The following is a 17,500-nucleotide window of genomic DNA, read 5'->3' as shown; positions in this document are numbered from 1 at the left end:
TAATGTGTACCTATTTTTACATGTATCTGTTTAGTGAGATGGTGGGCAAATGTATAATTTGTATGTGTAGTCTTTAACAAAAATGTCATGGAATAAACCTAATATTTGTTTGCCTGGTTGTCTCTGTGTGTGTCTGCATTGTGTTTGTAAAATCAGTTTCTATGGCAATGCGTTAAATACATTTAATTCACTTACTTAAATAAATAATTCTTTTATTACCTGAACCAACGCCCCCAAAAAGGTCATCTGATGATTTGTGCCAGTCTGCTATACATGTTAGTTGGTATGCTTTTTTGTTTTGTTTTTTGGGTGTCATGCAAGAGACACTCAGTATTATTCTGTTAGCAGCCTTGTAAAAGTGATACTAAAAATGTTCTCTAGCCCTGTTCCCCACCAGACTGTGGTCTCGTAGCGCTGCATTGGACACAACATTTCGAACACAAGCACGCGATTAACAACCAAACAGACCTACCAGCACCAAATGTTTATTCATCAAATTCAATCCATCATAAAACGTAAACGTTCAAAGCTTACAACCACCCAAAATAATAAGTGTACAATAAAAAGTAAAATACCAAGAAGCAAGTATTAAACAGGAGGGGTGGGATTACGACTTTAATTCTGCACAGAACCAGTCTTGCTGCAGTGTTGCATGACTGGCACTAGTACAGAACATGATTATGTCTGGTCCGTGCACAGGCGCACGCATGGTTACAGTTGAGGCACTGTTGAACATTAGTTTTCAACTTTTGACATTCCTGCCAGACTTCATCTGTCTTTTATTGTTGTTCATAGAGTTTTGAAAATATACAGCTGAATCTAACAAATATGTGAGTCGTATTTCAAATACCCATTTATGATTAGCTGGCGTACAATAATGGACTTATCGTTGTAAATTCATGTACATGTTCTTTGATTTGGAAAATAAAGATTACTTCACATGGATTGGTGAAACAACTCAGAAGGGCCCAACTGTATGAGTTACGACTGACCTTTTTTTAACAATGTCGCTCGCATCCTTCCAGATATCACTGGTGTGCTGGACAGTTGAAAACTCATTTTCCTGAAGAATAAATCGGAGCACAAAGTACCGATCGATCAACCAAAGAAGCTAAGCTAACCACAACAACCCTAAGACACTCACAAACACGCGTGCATACACGCACACACACACACGCACACACACACAGATTTGCAAACACTATTTTGCTTCTTTGTTGGAGTGGGGCTACAAAAACAAATTTATACATTTTAGTTGAACATTGTCGCATAAACTCCATACTGACTATCCCCTTACCCGCCAAAGTACTGCCAATCGAACTTTGGACCATGTATTCCACTCATTTATCTAATTTGTGGTGAACAAATGTATTTTGACTTAGGTAAGCGCTTCGTCGCAAAATCTTCTTTTTTTTCATTCAAGGGACGTAATCTAGCTCAGCGTGTTCGAATAAATCTACCTCAAATCATTGTGCCCCTTGAAATTGTCAGGGAAGCAGTACGTGAGTCTAGAGTTAATTTTGTCAGAAGCCTGGCTGACGTCCAACAGTTGTCATCTTCGAAAGCAAGCAATCCAGATCGGAATTTAAAATGAAAAAATCTAAACAAGTGTATCAACAGGAGGAAAATTGTTTGTGGCTTGAAGATTTTGAAAATGCTGATTAATACCAAAAGCATGAGACTTATAGGCTAAAGAAATATCTCCTATATAGTACCCGAAGGAGCACGATGAATACCCCCCAAAATACAGAAGAGGTAGATCTAGTGAGTGTTGGGATACAACTTGGCTTTAAAATACCGAACAGATCAACAATGCAACAACTTGACCTGGCTGGGTGGCATTGGGAGAAGAGAAGGGTAAGCTTATGTTAGTCATTATGGAACATCGTATTTTACCTACCAGTTGAATACTTCTGGTTGCATTTTCACTCAATACAATAATCAAGTTCAGGTTCGATCTCTTCAAACATGACATCAGGGGCCATGCCGATGAAAGAAACTGAAGCGCCGATGAACGTCAATTTCATTTTTGTAATACTGATGCCATAGAAAATACTCGATGATCTGTCGCGCACGCAAACACACACAGGAAATAAAAGAAATAACCTTGCCGGCAAAGCATGAACTAACCTTATTCCACTGAAGGCAATAAAAGCAGAAAAATTGGTTTCACTTTTTAATTTACCAGTTCCTTTTGGAGTTCAAGTACTGAACCAATCGCTTGTCTTGTTACGTTCTTGATCAGATCGATTGGCATAGCAACCAGTATCGAGATGCGCAGTAGCGATACTCTTGAAATTCGAGTCCGACCAATGAAATTACAGAGTATCGATACTCAAAGTCTCGATACTCGCAGTATCGAGGGAAGACCAATGAAATGAACGAGTCTCGATACTCGGAGTATCGAGACTTTGAGTATCGAGACTTTGAGTATCGATACTCAGTCTCGATACTGTGGGCCTTTTGGCGCACCAGGGTGCTGTTCACACTCGAGATCAGAATTTAACCAATCGTTTTGTAGACACTCGATACTGAACTAGGGCAGCATAGCAACCATACTCGATACCACGGATTGGTTCATTTCCATACTCGATACTCGCAGTATCGAGGGAAGACCAATGAAATGAACGAGTCTCGATACTCGGAGTATCGAGACTTTAAGTCTCGATACTCCCAGTATCGAGACTCAGTCTCGATACTGTGGGCCTTTTGGCGTTCCATAATAACCACACACGCATAGACAGACAAAAGTTAGCACCGCATAGGCTACACTTACGTGAGCCAAAAAGGAAGCATTAAGCCTTTATATATAAAACAATGTACGAAACTTAAAGTATGTGGTGTAAGACTTTTGCATAAGACTCACTACTGAATAAACTAGTAAAATTGAAGAAAAACACACGATTTGGTAGCTGAAATAATTGATTTCAATCAGTTCTTTCATGGTTGGGACACTCATACCTTGTTGGAAGACAGCAGTTGGTTAACTAAATGGATCATACTCGCTAAATTGTTTAATTTTTTTTCTTCTTTTATTTGGTGTTTAACGTCGTTTTCAACCACGAAGCTTATATCGCGACGGAAAATTGTTTAATCCCTGACCGCAGATTTGTTTGGGATACGTGAATTGGGCGGGTGACCTTATTTAATTCTACTTCCCGTTCTGAGGGGTGGACTCCAGACTTGCAACATGAAAATTCACATTTCTAATAACTGTGTTCAGCTGGAGTAGAAAACGCTTGCACATAAATTCAGAAATATCAGAGAAACTATCCACCTTGGGACTGATATAAGTGCACCAAAATATCTGTAATCTGCGGTGCTCGTTAAAAAAAGCACACGTAATTCTGTTTAAACCAGATTGAGGCTACATATTGCATACAAGCAACACAACCTGTGAAAATATAATCCTTAGTTTCATGCTCGAAGGATGCCACCAAGAAACCCCATATGTCTTCATTACCGGAGTTAAAGACGGCAGTGATACCCTATGCATTGCAATCTATGCATTGAGCTTTGACGCAGCAAAGAAAAAAATCTTAGCGTAGATATCGTAAATTGTTGAGGAAATCGCGGCACACATACATCGATGCATTTAATTACTCTCGGAATGAGCAGAAAAAGGTCGTTAAAAGCTTATTTGGGTCACCTTCACGCAATCAGAAGTTCACATGGATCTATTTTTGAGCATGGAGAGAACCAGTAATGGCTTACGGACTTGGATCGGATTGAAAGATGGATCAGAAGGTATTATATGACCGCGGAAGCTGATATATTTTCATGTAATGCACTTGACAGTTCGCCATTTTGACCCGACGTATATAATCATGGATTTACTTTCCTACCCCTCTCTCATCCTTCCCTCCTCCCTCCCCATGGTTTAGCCACAGTTATGGATACGTTCGAAAGAGATCACATGTCATTTTACTCAATAAAAACAGTTGTTTTGTGGGTGTAAAAGTCCTTGCTTCTTTCTCAATCTGTTAGTATACTTCTCTTTGCAGCTTCTCATCTCTGCTTCTATGCTTTACTGTCGATCAATCCTTACCTCACGCCCCCCCCCCCCCCCCTTTCCCCACGTCCACTCCGTGTGTCTGCTCTCTCTCTCTCTCTCTCTCTCTCTCTCTCTCTCTCTCTCTCTCTCTCTCTCTCTCTCTGTCACTCTCTCTTTCTCTCTCTCTCTCTCTCTCTCGCTATGAATGTGTGTGTGTGTGTTGTATTGAGTGCGAACGTGGTTGCAGGCATGCGGCGCGCGTGTGTGTGCGAGTCGACTTTTCTTTTCCTTTGTATTATATTGACATACATGTACATTTCAATGTTCTATTATGCATTATGTAGTCGTATAGGTAATGTTGTAATTAGTAATACTGTATGATTGCGATTGACAATTTTCCTTTTATTGTCTTAATTTTTATGTCTTAGTTTAGCAGGGACAGATTGTAAGACTAGGCGTGAGCCTAAAATCCCCATCCTTGAGTAATAAAGTTCGTTCGTTCGTTCGTCCCTCTCTCTCTGTGTCTCTGTCTCTCCGTCTCTCTGTCTCTGTCTCTGTGTCTCTGTCTCTGTGTCTCTGTCTCTCTCTCTCTCTCTCTCTCTCTCTCTCTTTCTCTCACTTTGTCTGTGTGTCTGTTGGTCCCTGTCTGTCCCTCTCTTTCTCTCTCTGTCTGTCTGTCTCTCTCTCTGTCTCTCTGTCTCTCTGTCTCTCTCTCTCTCTCTCTCTCTCTCTCTCTCTCTCTCTCTCTCTCTCTCTCTCTCATCCTTGCTCTGTTTTCATCGTATCGTTAGTGCTTTAGTCTGCACGAGAAGCTCTACTCCTTTGAGATTACTCCACTTGTCTCCACCGTTTCACTCTCCCCTCCCGTTCCCATCTTCTCGACCTTGCCAAAGGTATAAGAACACGAAGTAACAGACTTGCCGCCAATTTTGTTTATATAAAAACCCATATACTTATCCACAAAAATAGTCACGGGAGGTGGAGCTCAACGATAATTGAGTGGATGCAAAAGATTAAAGAGGTTAAAAGAAAAGTCACCCTCGGGGGCACACTTGTAGTTTTGCCCTCTGACACAACTGACAGCCGGGGGCAAATACAAGATGGCCAAATTAGTTTTGTCATTAGATTTCGAGAGTGGATTTCTTCTTCTTCTCAGGACCCGTCCCCTCCTTGTGATGTGTCTTATTAATTTGGCCCCCTAGCTCGTCTGTGCTTCCAAAACAGCCTGAGGGGTGGACGCGGGGGATAAAGAGAATTGAAGAACGAAAGATAACAAACAAATAAAGCAAACACCTATGCAAGCGCATGGGAACATGCCAGACAAGCAGGATGACAGGCTGACTGACATACAAACAGCATTTCAACGGATGAGACAACCAGCTAACCAAACAAGCGAAAGCAATGAAAAGAATCTGAACGGTACACAAATAAAACTAAAACAAAAATCAACAACTGACAGTTCACCCAAAACAGAATAAGGATCATTGTAGACTTTATAGCGGCCCTTATATGTGTTCGAATTGTGCACTTCATGTAACAAACACCAAAATTGGCAGAGACAGGCAGTTTTATGTATTTATCAAACTCTGATACAGGGCCATCGTGAAAAATTAGTTTAAAGGTGTTTTTTAATACAATTTCAAAATGGCCGCCACATGTAATTTAGCAAAATTATTAATTTATGTTCAGTTGATGCTACAAGCACCAAATTTGGCAGGGAGGTACAGTTTTATGTACTTGTCAAGGTCTGATACAGGGCCACCAAAATAAATTTGTTTAAAAGATTATTTTAATGCAATGTTCAAAATGGCTGCCACAAAAAAAAGTCTAAAATTGTAGATTTGCGTTCATGTAGTGCAACAACCCTTAAAATTGGCAGAGATGCACAGTTTTCTGAACTTATTAAGTTCTGATACAGAGCCACTTAAAATATGAATATTTGTTGGTTATTTAAAGCATAATTTCAAAATGACAACCACGGGAATACATGCAAACGCACATGCTGGAACGTAACTGAAGGAACACAAGAAGTTTAGAGCAATGTAGCTTGATTTACCTAGTGTTGGGGGTTGTTAGCAGATGCACACACACAGTTGCAGAGGGCCTCTCTTTGCCCTTGCCAAACAAATTCAGTGGAGGCATCCTGATTTGTATGGAGAAAGCAGAATGACCATCGTTTTGGGAGGACTTCACACCGAGATGGCTTTTTTGAAGGCCCTTGGAAGTCTCCTGCGTGACAGTGGCTGGACAGACGTCCTTGTTAATGTACAGGCTGGTGTGACTACAGTTGGTACTGCAGACTCCTTCTTGTCAGCTGCTCATGTCACCAAGACTCGGCATGCTCATCAGCTTACAGTATGTGCCCTCTACCAACTGATGAATGCTGCCTATGAGCAATATCGTCTCTCATGCCAAGCTCTTGGGGAGAAGATCATGCCTGTGGATGAGTGGAAAGTCGTCATGACGGAGAACAGTCCAACGTTTCACTTCTGGGCTTTGATCATGCAATTAGAAGTTCTTGTGCTTGCTTTTCTGTCTTCCGTGAGAAGTGGTGACTTCATGTTGTATCAGCAGTACATCGCGAAAATGGTGCCAGTGTTCTTTGCATTTGACCAGCAAGGTAGATGTCTGTGCATGTGAATGACATGAAAAAAATCAGTGCCATTGAGTCTGTTAGCCATGAATTCCAACAAGGCCACTTTGTCCTGCAAAAGACTGGAAGGCCATTTTCAAGACTGGCACTGGATCATGCACATGAACAGAATAATGCGATTGTGAAAGGTGATGGTGGGGCTGTTGGCTTGACAGGTAATCCAGCTGCTTTGGGACGGTGGATGGTCAGTGGCCCTGAAGTTGCACGCGTCATCCAGGACTTTCAACGGACCCTTAGCCCTCCTGAGAAAGACTCGGAGAAACTTGGCCATCATGAGCAAAGCTTGGCCTTCCAAGTGGATTTTGCTGACAACGTCACAAAAATCATTGATGTCATAAAGGAGGCGGGAAACCCTTTTGCTGAGCGAACATGCGATTTCCTCACGGGCTCTTCAGAGCACTGAGATCATCAGTGCTGCGACGCATGAGGCCATGAAATCCATGTTGACGACCGGGATGCAGCACTCAGTACACATCATTTGTGGAAGATAGGCTCAAGACAAAGACCAAGAAATTCTCTGACCCTATCAAGCGCAACAACATGGTCCTTATTGCTGGCACAAAACGGAAGAAGAAAGGCACTGGAACTTGCAAACTTTCCATCCTTAAAAAGAACAACAGTCTCTTTTCCAGGCTCTATATTGCATGCCAGACCCGCCCAGGAGGACTCGACGACTTCTTCCAGCATGAACATCACAGTACCCCTCCATCACTTTCCTCTGAAGGACAAATAAGGCCGGGATTGAAATCACGCCTGATGGAATGCCTGGAGCATTTGTCCCCGCCTGAAGCAGTGCGTTCTGATGCAGATGTTCTGATTTTGGATGGCGCTGCAATCGTGCACATGATTCGGCCTGGGGCAGCAAAGACATTTCGTGCATATGCAGAGGATGTGTTTTTGCCGCACATCACCCTCTTGCTGCAAACAGTTTCCCGCCTGGATGTGATATGGGATATGTACAGGACAGACAGCCTGAAGAAGACTGCAAGGGAGGTGAGGGGCAAGGGAAAGAGAAAGCGTGTCACACCAACAGGCGCCATACCACCCAACTGGCACACATTCTTCAGGGTAGATGACAACAAAACGGAGCTCTTTAAGTACCTGGCACAGTGTCTCCTGCGAATTCCCACTGAGAAGACCATTGTCACCACCCAGGGTTCTATTGCCATTTCCAATGTCCCTGTTGAGCTTAGTGCACTGTCTCCTTGCACCCATGAGGAAGCCGACAGTAGGATAATGACACACCTAGTGGATGCAGCAAAGGACAGCAAACAAATCATGCTTCGCACCACCGACACAGATGTTGTTGTCCTCGCCGTCGCCTCTGCATCACGCTATCCTGACCACGAAATTTGGGTGGCGATGTGTGTTGGCAAAGACTTCCGGCACATTCCTGCTCACCTTATTGCCAGGAACCTTGGTCCCACCAGATCATCCTGCCTTTCTCTTTTCCACAGTTTTTCTGGGTGCGACACTGTGTCATTTTTCAATGGCATCAGTAAGAAGAAGGCTTGGGAGGTGTGGAGTGTGTTCGATGATGTGACTGAAACTTTCCTTCGGCTGTCAACGCATCCGTGCACCTTGACACCTGATGACAGAGCTGTGTTGGAGAGGTTTGTTGTGCTCCTCTACGACAAAGCTAGTAACTGCCTGGATGTCAACAGCGCCAGAAGACATCTCTTCATCAAGAAAACCAGGCAGATTGAAAACATTCCACCAACAAGCGATGCTCTGCTACAGCATATCAAAAGGGCAGTCTATCAAGGCAGCTACATTTGGGGCCAGGCAGAAAATCCCACACCTGCACTGCCTAATCCCTCTGAATGGGGTTGGAAAAACAATGACGGAGAGTGGCAACCCCTTTGGACCATCAGCCCTGAAGCATCTACAGCATGCCGCGAGCTTCTCAAGTGTGCCTGCAAGAAGTCATGCAGAACCCAACGCTGCAAATGCTGCAAAGCCGGACTACGGTGTACTGCCCTCTGCAACTGTGTGTGTGCATCTGCTAACAACCCCCAACACTAGGTAGATCAAGCTACATTGCTCTAAACTTCTTGTGTTCCTTCAGTTACGTTCCAGCATGTGCGTTTGCATGTATTCCCGTGGTTGTCATTTTGAAATTATGCTTTAAATAACCAACAAATATTCATATTTTAAGTGGCTCTGTATCAGAACTTAATAAGTTCAGAAAACTGTGCATCTCTGCCAATTTTGAGGGTTGTTGCACTACATGAACGCAAATCTACAATTTTAGACTTTTTTTTGTGGCAGCCATTTTGAACATTGCATTAAAATAATCTTTTAAACAAATTTATTTTGGTGGCCCTGTATCAGACCTTGACAAGTACATAAAACTGTACCTCCCTGCCAAATTTGGTGCTTGTAGCATCAACTGAACATAAATTAATAATTTTGCTAAATTACATGTGGCGGCCATTTTGAAATTGTATTAAAAAACACCTTTAAACTAATTTTTCACGATGGCCCTGTATCAGAGTTTGAAAAATACATAAAACTGCCTGTCTCTGCCAATGTTGGTGTTTGTTGCATGGAGTGCACAATGAGGCTGTTTTGTGTAACGTGCAAGGGCCGCTATTATTGTTATGCACAACTCCGGCCATGAATCACCTTTTCCGGATTAAAAAGGGCAGATAAAGACCACAACGGTGATAACCACTTTCCGTCCCTCAAGGCCTGTCGTGTGTGTGTGTATATATGTGTGTGTGTGTGTGTGTGTGTGTGTGTGTGTGTGTGTGTGTGTGTGCGTGTCTGTCTCTGTGTGTGTGTGTGTGTGTGCGTGTCTGTGTGTGTGTGTGTGCGTGTCTGTCTGTGTGTGTGTGTGTGTCTGTGTGTGTGTCTGTGTGTGTGGGGGGGTGGGTGTGTCTGTGTGTCTGTCTGTGTCTGTGTGTGTGTGTGGGTGTGTGTGTGTGTCTGTGTCTGTGTGTGTGTCTGTGTGTGTGTGGGTGTCTGTCTGTGTGTGTGTGTGTGTGTGTGTGTGTGTGTGTGTGTGTGTGTGTGTGTGTGTGTGTGTGTGTGTGTGTGTGAGGTGTTTATTGGAATTGTAAAGCGCTTGGAGCTGTGAATCGGGACTTGCGCTATAGAAAAGTGATTTATTATTATTGTTATTATTATTATGATTATATAGACCACTGGATGTTTGTTCACGTGGTTCTTTTGTCGTAGATTAGAAGAGATGCAGTTCCGTGAAAATCAACGCGTCTGATAAATTGTACATTTATTTACATGCGTTACGTATTGAGCTTGTCTCAATCATATCTCCTTTCTCGCAAAGACTTGTCTATTTTTGTGGCAAGGGTCTATATGCCTTTGCCACAGCCCAATCCCCGACGGCCGTGTACCTACATTACTCACGCTGATATAAACAGCTACTGTCTATCCACATCATCACGAATTCGGCGCCGCGGAGGTTTTACACGTGTGATAATAACCCATAACTGTCTCTTCTGATAATAACGCCTTGTTTGCAACACTGTCCGCTAATCAGAGAGATTCAGGGAGAGACATGCACGCTAATACCAAGGAGGACTAAAGCAAACATTTGTCGACAAGCGAAGTAATAAGACCCGCGATCTGGCATGAAGAGTCCGCTATTCGCTGGCACCTAAACCTTTGAACCAAGGTTTTGCGTTGTTTGTGTGTTTTTGCATGTGTGTGTGTGTTTTTTTTCATGTGTGTGTGTGTGTGTGTGTGTGTGTGTGTGTGTGTGTGTGTGTGTGTGTGTGTGTGTGTGTGTGTGTGTGTGTGTGTGTAGCGATTCCCGGAAAACTACAGGACAGATACTTATGAAACTATCCATGTGAGTTCTTCCAGATGATATTCCCACATTCTTCTTTTTTTCATTTTGTCGGTAAATGTCTTTGATGACGTCGAATCCGTCTTCAAAATAAAGTTGTGGCGGCACTGTGACGACCTCCTTTTGCAATTGACTTTATAGACATTTTGGTGAAATAATATTTGTCTCTACAGACTGTCATAGACTTTTTGTCTCCATTTTGGTCGCCCATTTTAAAGGGTGGTTCTACAGACCCCATTCGTAACTAAATATTCTTAAAATGCCCTCTGCTGACAACTCTTTTGTTTGAAAATTCAACGTAGCTTGGATGCTCGGTGCTTAACAACGACATAAAAAGGAAGGTGGTTAAGAAAAGGGAGGAAGATGAATAAAAGACGAATGGCTTACTTTGTCCTCTACGCACGGGGCTGTGGGTATGGCCTCCATCGACGAAAAGACGAAGGAGCAGAAGAATGAAAGCGGAATAAGCAAGAGCGACAAAACGATAGACAAAGACTGAAAAAAAAAGAGATAGATGCACGAGCTCATTCACGACGAAGTCGTACAGAAGTAAACTGTAAAAACACGAAGACTGATCTTGGTGCCTGTACCAGCATTGCCTCTTCATTCTTGGTCAACCAATTTCATGGCACCTTCGTGGCAATGTTTGTTGACACTGAACACACTTTTGGACTATCCCTCTATATGACTGATAAGTCTCCCACTGTACATAGTGATGGGTTGTGTCTGACTTATGGGTCTTGTGTTTTTTATTCCGTCAAATGATTTGTCTTGTGTTAGTCATTTCGTCGAGGTGTATGTCTTGATTGTGTGAGGGTTATTGTTGCTTTTTTTTTTACATTCGTTTATCTGCGGGATTTTACATATGCGGTTTAAACAGTATTTTATTCATAAACACACACATGATAATATAACAACATGTTTACAAAGGAGCACAACATATGTAACACTATACGTATATCAACTATAAATCTGAATACCATTATAAGGTATATAAGTACGCACGTTAATAACAGTTTAAAGTAAGGCACCGCACCTCAGTCAGATAACTCGGTATAGCACCGCACGTCAGTGACATTATACGGCATTGTTACCATTCTAGTGCCCCATCTGACTATTTGACCAATCAGGGCCGATTCTAGGTGACCCGCTAAATGTTATAACGGTCAAGCTTATCACTCTAAAATTAACGAAGACAAGCTAAAAACAAAAGTAATTAAACATATCAGGATGACATATTCTAAAGAACGATACTTTTTATTTGTAACAATGAAATGCTTTACCATGCTAAAATACCGAAAAGCCAACTGTGTGTGTGGCTTATGCTTGATATATTTTTTCTCGACATGTCTGTTATCATTTGCTAACAGTCAGCATATTAGAAATAACTAATACTAGCAGGAATCCCAGGCTCTCACCGTCACCGTGTCGCTGCTGATCGACGGTATAGCACCGCACGACAGTGACATTATACGGCACTAGCAGAACTCGAATCCCCGGCTCTCACCGAGATACATAGAGAATACTACATGGCTTGCTGTGTCGTACCAGATCTACACGAGTTCTTTTTTTTAAATATTGAACTGCGAGCGAAAGCGAGCTGTTCACAATTTGAAAAAGCAACGAGTGCAAATCTGGTACGACACAGCAAGCCATGTAATATTCAGTTTATCCTACATACTCAGGCATGGGAATTAAAAATTGTAAAAAAGGCGGAAAATTTATAACTGAAGACGCGAAGCGTCAAGTCGACGGCGCGAAGCGCCTAGCCTTACTAGGGGGGTCCGGGGGCATGCCCCCCCGGAAAAAAATTTTCTCCAAAGAACCCAGATGGTGCAATCTGGTGTCATCTGAGCTCCAAGTTTGCCATTAAATTCTGTTTTTAGAATCAGAGTTTTTAGTACAAAAATGTACCAATTTTTGCTTTTTTGAAGAAAAAAAATATATACATGTATTATTTATGGTTTAAATTTGTAAAAATAATTGATCTGTTGAGACAAACAGGAAAATGTAACTTGTAACACAATCTGTGCAATCTGGTTTACTTTCAAACATAAAAGTTCAATAACTGAGGCGGGTGGTAGCAGTGCGTGAACAAAGTACGGAAAGTTTTCGCGGGCTTTTGCGCAAAGGCCAAAGGAACCGGTGCTTTTTTTGTGCGCCTCCCCCCTTTATTTTTTCGGCGGACACTTTTGCATTTTCGGCGGAACAAAAAAAAAATTCGGCGGAAATCCGCCATTTGGCGGACAATTCCCATGCCTGATACTGTACTTACGTGTATTTTACTCAAAACGTCCCGCAGTGGAGGCGTCACAATTTAAGACCCTTCTTTTGGAACCTTATCATTTCCAAAGCCTTGTGCAATCTTTGACGTGAAAGGAACGACACGTCACTCTAAAAAGTGAAGCGTGACGTGAAAGTTCTAAAACTTCTACCAGGAGAAACAGCATAGCATAAAAGTGTTTCCATAATGACGTTTGTCTTGGTGACACTAGCATCATAAGCAGTCGTAAAGCAGGTCCCTGCCAAACTAGTTTGACACAACCTCATTTACATGATTTACACACGTGTGGTTTGAACGATATTGCTATCTCCTGAGTGGTCCCTCTCACGTATGTATGATCAAGGAAAATACGTGCCCGTGTCGCTGCTGATCGACTGTCTTTGAAAACTTTCATGATCAAATTCTGCTACTTCTCAACATATTGTAACTTAGCCCAGGTCCCACAGTGACGAATTTTGACGGCGAACTACAACGATTTGGGATTCGTGGAAAAAAATCGCCGAGGTCATTGTGGTTCGTATTACTTCGTTCTTGTTCGGCCGATTTTTCGCAATCCTTCGTGGCAAACATCGTTGTGGCAATACCGTAGTAACTCGTTGTGGTTCGCCAAAATATTCGTGATAGTGGGACCTTACCTATGTTACCATAACCCGACCAAGAGTGGCACAAACCCACACACAGCGTTTTTGACGGATTCGTTCAGAAATGGCCTATTCGGCTGAGACTATACTACCAATACAAAAAAGGACCTTCGGAAAAAATAATCTCTGACGGGATTTTTATTGGTTGTGGAAGAGTTGCTCACCCTTGGAAATACTGAGGCAAATAAACCTATTTTAAAAACCAACAATCAACAAACCAACCAACAAACCCAATTGACAGTGAAATCATACAAACGACTGAAATCCTCGTACAAATTAGTTCTCATCTTTTTTTCTGTACTGCCCGCTCAATATAATTGAGAAAAAAAAGAATACTTCATGTCCTACAGGCTAAATATTTCGCCTCTTAAGGACTAGATACTTATGGGTTATATGATAATTCGAGTTTTTACACCCACGCGGCTTTGGATGAGATACACAAGTGTATGCGTGTTTAGGTGGTATTAGCCATCTGCACTTATAGCAGAACGATCAACCGATGTCTTTTCCGTGCCACTGTGGTGACACGGGGGTGGGACATAGCTGCCGTCTTTGGGTCTGCACATAAAGTTGACCCGTGTCCGTCCCGGCCCGGAGTCCTCAATATCAGGAAAATGTAAGTTTTACGCCCTCACGGCAAAGCCATTAGGGGCCTGTTACACGGGAAAACCCGGCTTTGTATGAAAATAAAAAATAAAAATGCGGGGGCGGGGGGATGTAGACAGCTGGCTGCCGGCTGCTAGAGGAGACCTGAAATGGGCTAGGGACCGGGTTGGGTCGTCTTGGGTCAGTGCTGAAATGGTTACTTTATTGGCTGTTGGCCGAACGGACACCCGGGCTTCATATTTTTGCATGTATGTATTCGTGTTTCCAAGGCCTGAGGCTTTCGCTGTGACCCTGGGATCTTTATCGTGCGCATGCGTGCACACGGGGGTGTTCGGACACCGAGGAGAGTCTGCACAAAGTTGACTCTGGGACACACATCCCGTGCCGAACTTGGGGATTGAACCCACGCTGATAGTAACAACCGGTTTTAAAGCCAGCGCCTCTACCGACTGGGCAAACTCCCCCCCCCCCCCCCCCAATTGGTTGGGGTCCTCAATATCACATCGGAGCTGACTATTTATTGCCGACTGGATCGAGTCCATCGGGGCACACATCGCCCACCAAATGTGAAGACACGTCGCTCGCCAATGATTGGCCTACAATGTCTCGTGGTTGTTGTTTTTTTTTTTGTTTTTTTTTTGCCTCAGTATTTCCAAGGAAAACAACTCTTCCACAATCCCCATAAAAAAGATTGAGTTCTTTCCGCAATTCGTCTTTTGAAAAACCATGAATGCCACTTTTGGAGAATAAAACGTTTCCGTGGGTGAAGTTTTCATGACAGTATTGATTTTTTTTAATGGTCTGCTTTTGTTATTACCCCCCCCCCCCCCCCCCCCTTTCCCACCCCTCCTTGACATTCAGACACAAATTCGGTTGTCTTCAAAAACAAAAAACATTTTCGAGTGACGTTTGATACCACTTACGCAAACTGAAATCTATCCATTTACGAAAACACAGCCAGCCATACTTCCAGCCCTTTTGGTTTTGACTCCCCTATTCTTTTTTAGAAACTTCCCCCCCCCCCCCCCCCCCAAAAAAAAATGTCGGCTATTGTTTTTCTGGCGGTACAACGCAATAGTTTCATCAAATTCTGTTAATTTTTTCTTGAGGCCATCCTTAATTAAGCCGGAGTTTTCTTCGCGAAGTTTTTCAACCAAACCTTCAGCGCCAAAGCACTGTGCAGCGAGCTTCCCGAAGTAGACTTCGTGAAGCCGACTTTGCACAATTAATATCAGGCTATCGATATGATCTTTAGTTATATTTTTACCACAGAATGTCGGTAAATACTTGTCCAGGTATTATGTTCGCATGCTGAAATAGTGTTTCAATTTAGGTGTCAACAGGGGTGAACAATACAGGATCACAGTGCCGTTAAACGACCACGGTATCATAGTTTGATTTTATACAACCAAAAATAAACAAATGTTGATATTGATGAGTGCGCTAGCTGACTCCTTCTGATGTAACTTAATAATTCCTTCTTTTTTTTTCTCAATCTTTGAAACAAAGTTTGGAATCACAGACCTTCAAAGTTAGGGTGCCCAATAAAGACCCCCACCCCCCTCCCTTCTGACCAGAACTCCATAAAAAGCCTGAAAGGATTTACGAGATGGTTTACACAAGCAGCCTCTCCACCCCCATCCTAAACACATCCCCCACCTCACCCAATCTACTTAAAATAATAAAATTAAAAGTAGGACAACGCTTTTAGTTTTTTTTTTGTTTAAGCGCACAAGAAGGTCAACATGACAAGGAAGACATAGTGCGTTTCCCTCGCAGCGGACAATGAAATATTTGGTATGTGTTCACCCTGCTGACTTTTCGTTATTTCAACGACTATTACTAAAATTTTAATGTTCATGATCCACCCGTGGATAATTGCTATTGTTTTTGCCCCTATATATCATTCCCTCCTGGGTTTGCACAATGTCTTGAGAGAATTGTGAGGAGAATTTCTTCCTTTCTTTCAAACTGGATCAGAAGCTAAATATGAATCAACTCAATATTTACTCAGCTATGAATATTCATTGATAATGTGTTTTTTTCTTCATTAAATAGCATTACTGTGTTTGTTGTAGTTCGACCTGTACTATCTTCTTCTTCTTCTTCTGCGTTCGTGGGCTGAAACTCCCTCGTACACTCGTGTGTTTTTTTTGCACGAGTGGAATTGTACGTGTATGACCTTTTTTTTACCCCGCCATTTAGGCAGCCATACGCCGTTTTCGGAGGAAGCATGCTGGGCATTTTCGTGTTTCTATAACCCACCGAACTCTGACATGGATTACAGGATCTTTTTCGTGCGCACTTGGCCTTGTGCTTGCGTGTACACACGGGGGTGTTCGGACACCGAGGAGAGTCTGCACACAAAGTTGATTCTGAGAAATAAATCTCTCGCCGAACGTGGGGACGAACTCACGCTGACAGCGGCCAACTGGATACAAATCCAGCGCGCTACCGACTGAGCTACATCCCCGCCCCGACCTGTACTATCAATAAAGTTTCTTTTTCTGACACAAAACAATGCATTTTTCCTTTCTTTTTTTTTAAACTGTTTTTTTCAACGTTTGTGCATTATTTACAAAAAAACGCATATAGAGTAAACAACAACAAGCATAATGCTTATATATTTTTCCTTTCCCTTTCAGGGCCTCAATTACGTCAGTTGTCAGTCAATTAGAAACCCAAATAAAGGTTACATATTCTATAATTGTATGCTTTATTGCCACTCTCTTTATATATATTTACCTACTCCTTGGTTCAGAAAGTGTGATATGTATTATGCACCGAGCTGACGCAATGACCGCAAATAATATGTCTGCGTATAGAGAGTTGAACCCCCTTTATATAAAACCCAATGTAAGACCTCCCCTTCCCCCTTCTAGCACATTGCTTATTCATTTTTACATTAATTTTTGGTCAACATAGAGGGGTGTATGTGTGTGTGTGTGTGTGTGTGTCTGTGTGTGTGTGTGTGGAGCGATTCAGAGTAAACTACTGGACCGATCTTTATGAAATTTTACATGAGAGTTCCTGGATATGAAATCCCCGGACGTTTTTTTCATTTTTTTGATAAATGTCTTTGATGACGTCATATCCGGCTTTTTGTAAAAGTTGAGGCGGCACTGTCACACCCTCATTTTTCAATCAAATTGATTGAAATTTTGGCAAAGCAATCTTTGACAAAGGCCGGACTTTGGTATTGCATTTCAGCTTGGTGGCTTAAAAACTAATGAATGAATTTGGTCATTCAAAATCGGAATCTTGTAATTAAAATTATTTTTTTATTAAACGATCCAAAAATAATTTCATCTTATTTTTCGTCATTTTCTGATTCCAAAAACATATACATATGTTATATTTGGATTACAAACAAGCTCTGAAAATTAAAAATATGAAAATTATGATTAAAATTAATTTTCCGAAATCGATTTAAAAACAATTTCATCTTATTCCTTGTCGGTCCCTGATTCCAAAAACATATAGATATGATATGTTTGGATTAAAAACA

General features: G+C 42.1%; 1 long non-coding RNA gene across 1 annotated transcript; it reads right to left on the bottom strand.

Moving 5' to 3' along the window:
* Positions 1-469: 469 nt before the first annotated feature.
* Positions 470-2,354, bottom strand: LOC138978294 (uncharacterized). Its single transcript, XR_011459636.1, has 2 exons — positions 2,131-2,354; positions 470-1,063 (listed from the first exon to the last, which is right to left on the bottom strand). It is a non-coding gene; the product is annotated as an uncharacterized lncRNA (long non-coding RNA).
* Between the last annotated feature and the right edge of the window lie 15,146 nt (positions 2,355-17,500).

Source organism: Littorina saxatilis, linkage group LG10, assembly GCF_037325665.1.
Source record: "Littorina saxatilis isolate snail1 linkage group LG10, US_GU_Lsax_2.0, whole genome shotgun sequence".
Taxonomy (NCBI): Eukaryota; Metazoa; Mollusca; class Gastropoda; order Littorinimorpha; family Littorinidae; genus Littorina; species Littorina saxatilis.
The sequence above is the reverse complement of the archived record's forward strand: the minus strand, read 5'-3'. Positions and strand labels throughout refer to the sequence as shown.